The sequence below is a fragment of the Sciurus vulgaris genome (genome assembly GCF_902686455.1).
Source record: "Sciurus vulgaris genome assembly, chromosome: 7".
In the NCBI taxonomy this organism is placed as follows: Eukaryota; Metazoa; Chordata; class Mammalia; order Rodentia; family Sciuridae; genus Sciurus; species Sciurus vulgaris.
In genome coordinates this window covers 111059062-111071626 of record NC_136467.1, presented here as the reverse complement: position 1 = coordinate 111071626, position 12565 = coordinate 111059062, and the positions used below count along the sequence as shown (strand labels likewise).

At 39.1% G+C, this 12565-nt stretch overlaps 1 pseudogene across 1 annotated transcript; it reads right to left on the bottom strand.

The window, feature by feature from the left end:
• Positions 1-6580: 6580 nt before the first annotated feature.
• On the bottom strand, positions 6581-7483 carry LOC306665510 (prolyl-tRNA synthetase associated domain-containing protein 1-like; annotated as a pseudogene). Its single transcript has one exon. The product of its transcript is annotated as a prolyl-tRNA synthetase associated domain-containing protein 1-like (transcript).
• Positions 7484-12565: the final 5082 nt, after the last annotated feature.

The window sequence follows — 12565 nt, the reverse complement described above, 5'->3', positions numbered from 1 at the left end:
GCTTAATGATATGGTTGCCTCTGCTGGTCCTTAAAAACTTAGCTCACCAGTCTCTTAGAGGAGAGATAAATTAACACTAGGTTAAACAAACCCCATCAACAGGAATTGCATTTGACATTCAGAAGCACTCGTCCACTTTTAGCAGTTTCTCTAGTCCACAGACACAAAGCAGGCTTCTTCCCACTGGTTCAATGTCTTCCTCACTGCCCAAATGAAGACCTTGCTCTTACATGAACATGAATTGCAGATTTATATATGCAAACAGAGGTCTATCTTTCCTAAATCTCCTAGAACTTTTCAACACCCTTTCCATCATTAGGAAATTTCCTCATGCAGACACTACACAAACTTTTCTAGACTTTCTTGCAGCTAGGCCTGCCATGTGACTTAGATTTTGCCATCAGAACCACCTGCTTTAGAAGCCAGTAGTATCAAAGAGCAGGTAACCACACAGGTTCCATTTTAGCGAGAATTCTGAAAGCCAGATCCTGTTTCCAAAGGCAGCAGTGATGGGAGGTGCCAGCTGGAGCTTCCAGTGTACCGGTGCCAAGAGAAGGGTAGATTCTGTGACTACTCTCACCCTGAGGACCAGATCTTCTAACCTGTTGTCGGCATCTTGGACTATATAGCTCCTAATGTCAATTCTCTAATCCCGATGAAAATTCTTTAAATTATTTTTCTTCTATACATTCTTTTTCAGCCTAAACTGATCCAAACCGAATTCTATTACCTGCAACCAAGGATCCTAATTTGTATAATATGTGTCATCTACTTGATCCCCAGAATAAACCTATGTAGCATGGTTAACCTCCTTTCACAATGGGAAAACTGATTCTCTTAGCAGTCACTTAGCCTAATAAATGGGAAAGCTGAGATACATATCTTATTTGTCTGTTTTTTCCCTTCTTTGGGCTTTCGGCTTATTGGTTCTTCTCCCAGGTGCCGGGGATTCGAACCCGGGTCCATGCACATGCTGGATGAGTGCTCTACAGGACTAGCTATCGGCCCACTTGGACTTTCAGCCACACCACACTACTTAACTTCACAGTGAACTGGGAATTGTAGTTTCTTCTATTTTCTTCCTATGGCACCCTATCTTTAACTCATGCATTATTTTTTATTGTTGTAGGAATTTAGGTCTCATCTCTCAGTGTGTCACCTGCTTACACTTAAACTCTATCTAATTTCTATGTTGTACTTTGGCTAGGTTCCCCCCCCCCCCCCACTTTTTCCTTGTTATGATTTGGACCTGGCACGTTCCCCAGAGACTCCTGTGTTGAAGGCTTGGACCCCTGTGCAGCAATGTTCAGAGGTAACTCTTGGACTCATGCAAACTCTGACCTTGTCGGTGGATTAATCCACCGATGTTTTCATAATTCAATGGAGTATTGAAAAATGGTGAAAACCATAAAATGTGGGACCCAGTTGAAGGGAATGGGTCCTTGGAGGCATGCCTTTGGGGATTATATCTTGTCCCCATCCCCTTTCTCCCCCTCTCTATTTGTGTCCAAGCACAATGAGGTGAGCTGGAGTGGAAAATATTAATTAACATTCCCCATAACCACACCCTGCCATGATGATCTGCCTTACCACAAGTCCACAGTAATGGAGCCAAGTGACCATGGACTATCCTCTGAAATTGTGAGCCAAAAATAAATCTTTCCTCCTCCTAGATAATTTTCTCAGGTATTTTGTCACAGCAATGGAAAATTGAGACTCCCCTCTTCCTTATCATTTTTATGCAACTAAAATACGATTAAAATAAAAGCATTATAGATAATATTTTGGGAACTACATCTCAAAATCAGCATGCAGACTGTAAAATTCCTTGGAAGGAAGGAAGAAAATATTGCTGCTGGGTGTCCCATCACCATTTTCTCTGCTGGTGGAGTGTTAAGGAGCATCAGTTCTGTTTTAGCATCTGAAGCTTGCTGCCATCTGTCCCCCTTCCTTCATACACAGAAGAATCTCAGATAAAAATCTTGTTACACCCAAACTCTTCCTGGGTCCATCTCCTTTAACCTGCTCTTCCTATCAACCCTGGAGAAATCAACCTCATACTGCAGGAGCAAGGCTGCCCCAAGCCCCATGATGGGGCTGCAACATGAGGCTTTTGTCTCATTCTAGCGTCTCCAGTCATGGGCCTTTGGATTTTCCTATGCAGAAAATGAGGTTTTGTATTCTGTGAAGAGTAAACTGAGTTTTGCCTCTCATACTTCAATTTTCCTTCTTCCCCCTCAGCTCTAGGGAAATTTAGGGGATCTATGTCCCCCAAAGTTCAACATCTTCTCAGAGTCCTTTTGAGTTTAGGGTCACCTCTCTGGAATCTTCTCTGCTTGTAAGCACAAAACAGGGACTAGGAATAAGACCAGCTGGAAATGACAGAAAAATGACAGAGAAATTTGTAGCAACTTAAATCACTGTCACTCAGATGCCATCCCATCATCTACATTACCGATTTATTCTTAATAATACCCATTTTTTGGTGTTTTCAAGATGGCGGACTAGAGGGTGGCTGCATTTCATGTTGCTCCAGGACTCAGGATTCAAAAGAGGAGATATTGAGAGACTTGGAACCAACTCAAAGCAGCCGGGTGAGTCTTTCCCATTGGGGAGGCGTCCCGGATGGGGCGGTGGTCCTGGAATGCAGGGAACTTTGTGAAGTAGAGCTGCCCAATGAGACACCCCTCCCCCCACTGGAGCAGTGAACTCAGACAACTGGGAGCATCGTAGAGGAGGCCGCTCAGCACAGCGCTTGGACTTGGAGCAACCACTGGGGCTCTGGGTGGCTGCCCAGAGGAGGAGCTACATAGCAAGCTGTTTGGACTCAGAGCAACCACCCCTGAACACCGGGGCCTGCCAGGAGGAGGAGAAGGAGGAGAGTAGCGAGTTGCTTGGACTCGGAGTGACTGCACCAGAGCTACAGGCGGTTGCCAGAGGAGGAGACTCGTCTGCGAAGGGTGAGACTCCAAGGCCCAGGAGGTAGGTCCGGGCCCTTGGGAACATTGCAAAGGAAGGCTGCCGAGCCCAGGCGGTAGTTGTGGATGGAGGGGAACCTCTAGGAGGGGAACTGACCAGTGAGACCTCCCCACCGGGTGAGTCTTCCCTGCCCAGTGAGGTTTTCCCACAAGGACAATAAAACAAGAGACACAGGCCCAAACAGGCCTTGCCTCAGCCTGCAGCCTAGTTCCCCTTTGGATGACCATAGGTCAACAAGTGGAGGCACCTCTGCCCACTAGCAGGGAATATACCCCACCTGAAGGCAACCACCCCTAGAGAGGCAGCTTCATTGTGGACCACATTATCAACTTCCTCCAAGACTTCAGGCTACTGAAGGCTAAGAGGGGATATACTAGAAATCTTCACGGACATTATAAGTAATAGAGGAAATCTGCAATATCTTAGCTGTCCACTGATACCTGAACAATATGAAAAAATAAGGGAAGAAAATGCCCCAAACAAATCTAGATGTTACATCAATAAAATCCAATGACAGCATGGCAGAAGAAATGACAGAAAGGGAGTTCAGAATGTACATAATTAAAATGATCAGGGAAGCAAACGATGAGATTAAAGAGCAAATGCAGGCATTGAAGAAGGAGATGAAAGAGCAAATGCAGGCATTGAATGATCTCACCAATCGACAGTTAAAAGAACAAATACAGGAAGCAAAAGATCATTTCAATAAAGAGTTAGAGATATTGAAAAAAAAACAAACAGAAATCCTTGAAATGAAGGAAACAATAAACCAAATTAAGAACTCCATAGAAAGCATAACCAATAGGATAGAACACCTGGAAGACAGAACCTCAGACATTGAAGACAAAATATTTAACCTGGAAAACAAAGTTGAACAAATAGAGAAGATGGTAAGAAATCATGAACAGAATCTACAAATATTATGGGATATCATGAAAAGGTCAAATTTAAGATTTATTGGGATTGAGGAAGGCTTAGAGAAACAAACCAAAGGAATGAACAATCTATTCAATGAAATAATATCAGAAAATTTCCCAAATCTGAAGAATGAAATGGAAAATCAGGTTCAAGAGGGCTTATAGGACTCCAAATACACAAAATTACAACAGATCCACACCAAGGCACATTATTATGAAAATACCTAACATACAAAATAAAGACAGAATTTTAAAGGCTGTGAGAGAAAAGAACCAAATTACATTCAGGGGGAAACCAATAAGAATATCAGCAGATTTTTCAATCCAGACCCTAAAAGCAAGAAAGGCCTGGAACAACATTTTTCAAGCCCTGAAAGAAAATGGATGCCAACCAAGAATCTTATACCCAGCAAAACTTAAACCTTCAATTTGACGATGAAATAAAATCCTTCCATGATAAACAAAAGCTAAAAATTTTACAAAAAGAAAGCCAGCATTACAGAACATTCTCAGCAAAATATTCCATGAGGAAGAGATGAAAAACAAAGAAACAAATCAGCAAAGGGAGGAATTATCCTAAAGGAATTGTCAAATAAAGGAGGAACCAAGTTGTGTCAAAAAAATAAATAAATAAATAAAATTTAAAAAATGAACCAAATGACCAGGAATACAAATCATATCTCAATAATAACCCTGAATGTTATGGCCTGAATTCATCAATCAAAAGACATAGATTGGCAGACTGGATTAAAAAGAAAGATCCCACAATATGTTGCCTGCAAGAGATTCACCTCATAGAAAAAGATACCCATAGACTAAGGGTGAAAGAATGGGGAAAAATATACCATGCACATGGACTCAGCAAAAAAACTGGAGTATCCATCCTCATTTCAGATAATGTGCACTTCAAGCCAAAGTTAGTCAGAAGGGATAAAGAAGGACACTTCATACTGCTTAAAGGAAGCATAAATCAGCAAGATATAACAATCATAAACATCTATGCCCCAAACAGTGGCTCATCCACGTATGTCAAACAAATCCTTCTCAATTTCAGAAACCAAATACACCATAACACAGTAATACTAGGTGATTTTAACACACCTCTCTCACCACTGGACAGATCTTCCAAACAAAAATTGAACAAAGAAACCATAGATCTCAATAACACAATCAATAATTTAGACTTAACAGACATTTCTAGAATATACCATCCAACGAAGAGCAAATACACTTTCTTCTCAGTAGCACATGGATCCTTCTCTAAAATGGACCATATATTATGCCACAAAGTTAATGTTAGCAAATACAAGAAAATGGAGACACTACCTTGTATTCTATCAGATCATAATGAATTGAAATTAGAAATAAATGATAGAATAAAAAACAGAAACTTCTCCAATACCTGGAGATTAAATAATACACTATTATATGATTAATGGATAACAGAAGACATCAGGAGGGAAATAAAAAATTCTTAGAAGTAAGCGAGAACAAAGACACATCATATCAAAATCTCTGGGACACTATGAAAGCAGTACTTAGAGGAAGATTTATTTCATGGAGCGCATTCAACAAAAGAAGTAAAAATCAACAAATAAATGACCTAACACTACAGCTCAAAGCCCTAGAAAAATAAGAACAGACCAGCACCAAAAGTAGTAGAAGACAGGAAATAGTTAAAATCAGAGCTGAAATCAACGAAACTGAAACAAAAGAAACAATACAAAAAATTGACAAAATGAATAGTTGGTTCTTTGAAAAAATAAACAAAATTGATAAACCTTTAGCCACACTAACAAATAGAAGAGGAGAGAAAACCCAAATCACTAAAATTCGGAATGAACAAGGAAATATCACAACAGACAAGATTGAAATACAAAACATAATTAGAAGCTATTTTGAAAATCTGTACTCCAACAAAATAGAAAATTTCGAAACATCGACAGGTTTCTAGAGACATATGACTTGCCTAAACTGAACGAGGAGGACATACACAATTTAAATAGACCAAATTCAAGTAATGAAATAGAAGAAGTCATCAAAAGCCTACCAACAAAGAAAAGTCCGGGACCAGATGGGTTCTCAGCCGAGTTCTACAAAACCTTTAAAGAAGAGCTCATTCCAATACTCCTCAGAGTATTCCATGAAATAGAAGAGGCGGGAACCCTCCCAAACTCATTCTATGAAGCCAATATCACCCTGATACCTAAACCAGACAGAGACACATCAAGGAAAGAAAATTTCAGACCAATATCCTTAATGAACATCGACGCAAAAATTCTCAACAAAATTTTAGCAAATCGCATACAAAAACATATTAAAAAGATAGTGCACCATGATCAAGTGGGTTTCATCCCAGGGATGCAAGGTTGGTTCAACATCAGGAAATCAATAAACGTAATTCACCATATTAATAGACTTAAAGTCAAGAATCACATGATTATTTCAATAGATGCAGAAAAAGCATTTGATAAAATACAGCACCCCTTCATGCTCAAAACACTAGAAAAAATAGGGATAGTGGGAACATTCCTTAACATTGTAAAGGCCATCTACACTAAGCCCATGGCCAATATCATTCTAAATGGTGAAAAAGTGAAAGCATTCCCCCTAAACACTGGAACAAGGCAGGGATGCCCTCTTTCACCTTCTTTTTTTTCACTTCTTTTTTTTTTTTAACCACTTTCATTTTTTTATTAGTGTATCATAAGTATAGAATAGTGAATTGTTATATATTTGTACATACATGCAATTTAACTATATGATATGGTCATTTTTTCCCCTCCCATATCTTCCCTTTCTCTTCTCTGCTCCCTCTTCCTAGTACCCACTTTCAGTTCTTTTGAAAATTACCAGGAAAAAAAGTGGGGGCAGATAAAATAGGGTGCACTAAAAATAAAATAAAAACGTGATGCCCTTACTTTCACCACCCAGGCCCATTTTCTTCCAGGCCTGAATTCTTAAGAGAGTCAATAAATCTTACAGTAATGTAAATATCTTTTTTAAAATATAAAATTACAAGAAAGCTTTCAGAAATACAATTATTCTGAACATTAATTTTTCTCAAAATTTAGTATTATGGGATCATGTCCTGTCATCTTCACAAATCTGAGGAAGTCTTCAGGGCTCAATCCCATGGTTGCAGCATTGGTCATTGGATGAAAGTATACCTTTTCATGTCCACCCTCCAGAAAAGCAGAATCCAGAACAAATTTTACATCTCCATCATCACAGAAGAGTGCCAGAGGTGTGGCACAGCCTTGACCAACTTTCAGTTTTTCTAGCATGACTGTTTCATCAGCAAATTGCAGACCTCCACTCCCAACACCTAACTTTTTGGCAAGATCATTTAAATTAATTTGTCTATCATGAAGAACTGTCACCAGCCAATAGTTTTTTTTTCTTTTTGTCTTTAAGAAATAGGTTTTTACTATGTGCTCCTTTCAAATGCTGGATATAAGGCATCATTTCTTCAACTGTAAACACCTCAGGGTGCTGGATGACCTCCGTGCGGATGGCAAGGGCGCAGAGCCGTTGCTCCAGCACCACACGCAACTCAGAGCCCGCCATTCCGCCGCCCTGCCGACATCCTGAGGCGGAAGTCTCTTTCACCACTTCTATTCAATATCGTCCTTGAAACTCTAGCCAGAGCAATTAGACAAACCAAAGAAATTAAAGGGATACGAATAGGAAAAGAAGAACTCAAACTATCCCTATTTGCTGATGACATAATTATATACTTAGAGGAACCAGAAATTCCACCAGAAAACTTTTAGAACTCATAAGTGAATTCAGTAAAGTAGCGGGATATAAGATCAGTGCACATAAATCTAATGCATTTTTATATATAAGTGATGAATCTTTGGAAAGAATAATTAGGAAAACTACCCCATTCACAATAGCCTCGAAAAAAATAAAATATTTGGGAATCAATATCACAAAAGAGGTGAAAGACCTCTACAATGAGAACTACAGAGCACTAAAGAAAGAATTACAAAGAACATCTTAGAAGATGGAAAGATCTCCCATGTTCTTGGATAGGAAGAATTAATATTGTCAAAATGGCCATACTACCAAAAGTGCTATACAGACTCAATGCAATTCCAATTAAAATCCCAGTGATCTACCTTACAGAAATAGAGCAAGCAAATATGAAATTCATCTGGAAGAATAAGAAACCCAGAATAGCTAAAGCAATCCTTAGCAGAAAGAGTGAAGTAGGGGGTATCGCAATACCAGATCTTCAACTCTACTACAAAGCAATAGTAACAAAAACGACATGGTATTGGTACCAAAATAGACAGGTAGATCAATGGTTCAGAATAGAGGACACGGACACAAACCCAAATAAATACAATTTTCTCATACTAGACAAAGGTGCCAAAAATATGCAATGGAGAAAAGATAGCCTCTTCAACAAATGGTGCTGGGAGAATTGGAAATCCATATGCAACAGAATGAAACTAAACCCATATCTCTCACCATGCACGAAACTAAACTCAAAATGGATTAAGGACCTCGGAATCAGACCAGAGACACTGCATCTTATAGAAGAAAAAGTAGGTCCAGATCTTCAACATATCGGCCTAGGACCAGACTTCCTCAACAGGACTCCCATAGCACAAGAAATAAAAGCAAGAATCAATAGCTGAGATAGATTCAAACTAAAAAGCTTTCTCTCAGCAAAGGAAACTATCAGTAATGTGAAGAAAGAGCCTACAGAGTGGGAGAAAATCTTTGTCAATCATACTTCAGATAGAGCACTAATCTCCAGAATCTATAAAGAACTCAAAAAACTCTACACCAAGAAGGCTAATAATCCAATCGACAAATGGTCTAAGGAAATGAATAGACACTTCACAGAAGAAGATCTACAAGCAATCAACAAACATATGAAAAAATGTTCAACATCTCTAGTAATAAGAGAAATGCAAATCAAAACCACCCTAAGATTTCATCTCACCCCAATTAGAATGGCGATTATCAAGAATACAAGCAACAATAGGTGTTGGCAAGGATGTGGGGAAAAAGGTACACTCATACATTGCTGGTGGGGTTGCAAATTAGTGCAGCCACTCTGGAAAGCAGTGTGGAGATTCCTCAGAAAAGTTGGAATGGAACCACCATTTGACCCAGCTATCCCACTCCTTGGCCTATACCCAAAGGACTTAAAATCAGCATACTACAGAGATTCAGCAACATCAATGTTCATAGCTGCTCAATTCACAATAGCCAGACTGTGGAACCAACCTAGATAACCTAGATGTCCTTCAGTTGATGAATGGATAAAGAAACTGTGGCATATATATATATATATATATATATATATATAGATATATAGATATATAGATATATATATATACACAATGGAATATTATTCAGCCATAAAGAATGATAAAATTATGGCATTTGCAGGCAAATGGATGAAATTGGAGAATATCATGCTAAGTGAGATAAGCCAATCTCAAAAAACCAAAGGACGAATGATCTCGCTGATAAGTGGATGATGGCACATAATGGGGGGTAGGAGATGTTAGTGTTAGGGTTAGAGTTAGGGTTAGGGAGGGGGGCAAGAATGGAGGAAGGAAGGACTGTATAGAGGGAAAAGAGGGATGGGAGGGGTGGGGGGAAGGGAAAAAATAACAGAATGAATCGAACAACATTAACCCTATGTAAATTTATGATTACACAAATGGTATGCCTTTACGCCATGTACAAACAGAGAAACAACATGTATCCCATTTGTTTACAATTTAAAAAATCCATTTTTTTTAAAGAGTGGAAAATAAGAAATTATCGTTTTCCAAATGCCTACTACATGCAATGTTCTGTGTTGGATGATTTGAGTTGTTTAGTTAAGGCTCACAACAATCTTGTAACATCATCCTTTTTGTTTCAGTTTTGTAAATAAGAAATGTAAGTCAACAAAAGAGCATAATCAAGCTTTTTCTGAGAAAAAGCTCTTTAGTTTGAGTCCATCCCATTTATTGATTCTTGCTTTAATTTCTTATACTTTGGGAGTCTTATTAAAGAAGTATGATCTTAAACCAACATGAAGATTCAGACCTACTTTGTCTTCTCTGGTCTAATTCCTAAGTCCTGATCCATTTTCAGTTGAATTTTGTGCAGGGTGAGAGATAGAAGTTTGATTTCATTTTAATGCATGTGAATTTCCAGTTTTCCCAGCACCATTTGTTGAACAGGCTATCTTTTCTCCATTGTACGTTTTTGGCTTCTTTGTCTAGTGTGAGGTGACTGTATTTATGTGGTGAACCCAGGCCTTTTAATCTCATAGTTCTTTCTTCAGTAAAATGAAGGTAATGAGCAATGCTTGCCTTCTCGTAACACACACGATACAATAAAATGTGAATTATCTAAGATTTTATCTTTTTAAATCCAGGGTGTTTGGTTTTCGCTTTGGGGTGTTTAGAGAAATGTACAAGATAATTGCTTCTTCCTCAACTGGCTTATTTCATTTAATCATTTATGAAAATTATTTCCTTGGCCGACAAGCCTGGAGATTTAGGCACAGCCACACCTCATTCATTTCAATATTTCTTACAGTGACACCAGTAGAATGACATGCAGTCCAGCATCACCTGAAAATGTACAGCAAAACGAAGCAAGAATTCTCACACCATCACAACGTGCTCTTGGAGGCAAGTTTTTCATGAACAATGAGTGAAAATCCTCCATCTAGAAAGCACAGGGAATTCCAGAGTTCAGCCCCCAAAATTCCTTGATTGTCATCCCAATTTGCATAAAATAAGAATTTAAAAACAACAATAATGAAAACCAAATGTTATGCGTCAAATCGATTTCAAAGGTCTGGGAAAGAAAGGAGGAGCCTTCTTTTTCTTTCTTACTTTTTTTTTTTTTTTTTCCATTTGAGAGTGTTCTGCCCAAGATCTCAGGATTCTAGGAACCATGAGATGTTTCTGCTAAACAAACAAACAAACAAAAACAGCAATGCCAACTTATTCTAGATCCAGCAAGGGAACAAAGACATCTTTTTTACTTCTGGTGATGAAATTCAAACAGGATTGAAAGAGACTAAAGGAGGAGAGAGGAAGGAGATACTTCTCTCCCGAATTGCTACCTTTTGGGATGGTCGTTTTCTTTTCCCCTTCATCTGCATCAACTCCCTCACCAGGGTTCTTCCCTGTGACAAATACCCAGCAAATAAAAGTGAAAACTTGCCTTGCCAGAACACCTGGGAATTGGAGAATATAAAGTGTACCACTAGCTGTGTTAGAAATCAGCTGATTGGCAAATGTGTGTCTTCTAAGACCACAGCACCATGTCAGGTGCTATAGAAAATAGAGTTGTTTAAAAATTGGTCCTTATTCTGAAAAAGCATGTATACTTTGATGGGAAGAGATGATCACAAATGAAACATGAGTCAGCAAAATTAAATGATAGTCACTTACTGTGTTTTATAGCTCATACTGTAAACAGTTTTAAGGTTTCAGAGGACAAACTGATTTGAAAATTATTTGTAGGCAGAATTTCTTAACTTCAACCTACTTCATCACTAAGTCCTGCTCCAAACCTGGAAGCTTCCCTGCTGAACCAGTTGGCTCCTCGCTTTGGTATTAAAGTCATCCTTACTAGCTTCCAGCTCAAATAAACAGAAATGTATTAATAAACTACCACAAGCAAGGTACTTCCTCTGTTTAGAGGACCCAGAAATCACTAATAAGCCAGTACTCTTCAATTTCACTTTCCTTCAGTCTTTGAATGTGGGCTGCTGCAGAAGGGAGGCACTTGACCTTGGGCAGAGCAACTTTTTTAGCCAGAGCAAATATCATGAAGAGCTAAGGCTGAAGTTTCTACACACAGCACTACCAATAGAGGAATAAGTCCTCCAGTACTGTCTTAATCTGTATTGTGTTGCTATTATAAATTACCTGAGACTGGGTGATTTATAAAGATAAGAAATTTCTTTAGCTCAAAGTTCTGGAGATTTAAGAACATGGCTCCAGCATCTGCTTGGCTCTAGTGAGGGCCTTGTGGCAGATGGTATCACAATGGTGGGAGCTCATTCAAGAAAGAGATCACATGATGAGACAGGAAGCAAAAGAGAAAGATAAGAGATTTGCTTTATAAAAACCTATTCTTGCCAACAAATAGTCTTTGAAAAATCAGCATTAACCTATTTTGAGGGTGATGCCCCTATGACCTAAATACCTTCCACTAGATTCCAATTCCCTAAGGTTCCACAACACCACTCTGGAAACCAAGCTTCCAGCACATGAATGTTTTGAGGACGCATTCAAACTATATGAAAACCATAGCAAGTACTAAGAGGGATTCATGCATTACATCACAGCATCTTACAGCCTCTCCTTTCTACTGATGGGACCTACTGCTTCAATTTCTAGAAGCATCTGTACTAGGATTCCACAGAGAAAGAGAGTAGAGGAAGGGTTAAGAGTCTCCCAGGGGAAACTTAGAAGAGGGAGTTTAGTAGGAAAAACTACACCTCTGCCCACTGCAGCTGATTTCAGGAACACAGCTGATTTCATCATGTCATTCCTCTTCAACCACTGGAAACTGTCCTCCCTCATGGCTAGCCCCTATGCTGGCCCCAGTGGCCAAAAAGATGGCATTACCCAGATCTTCAGCCCTGAGTGACCTCAGTCCTTGTCCATCCTGCCCTTCTCAGG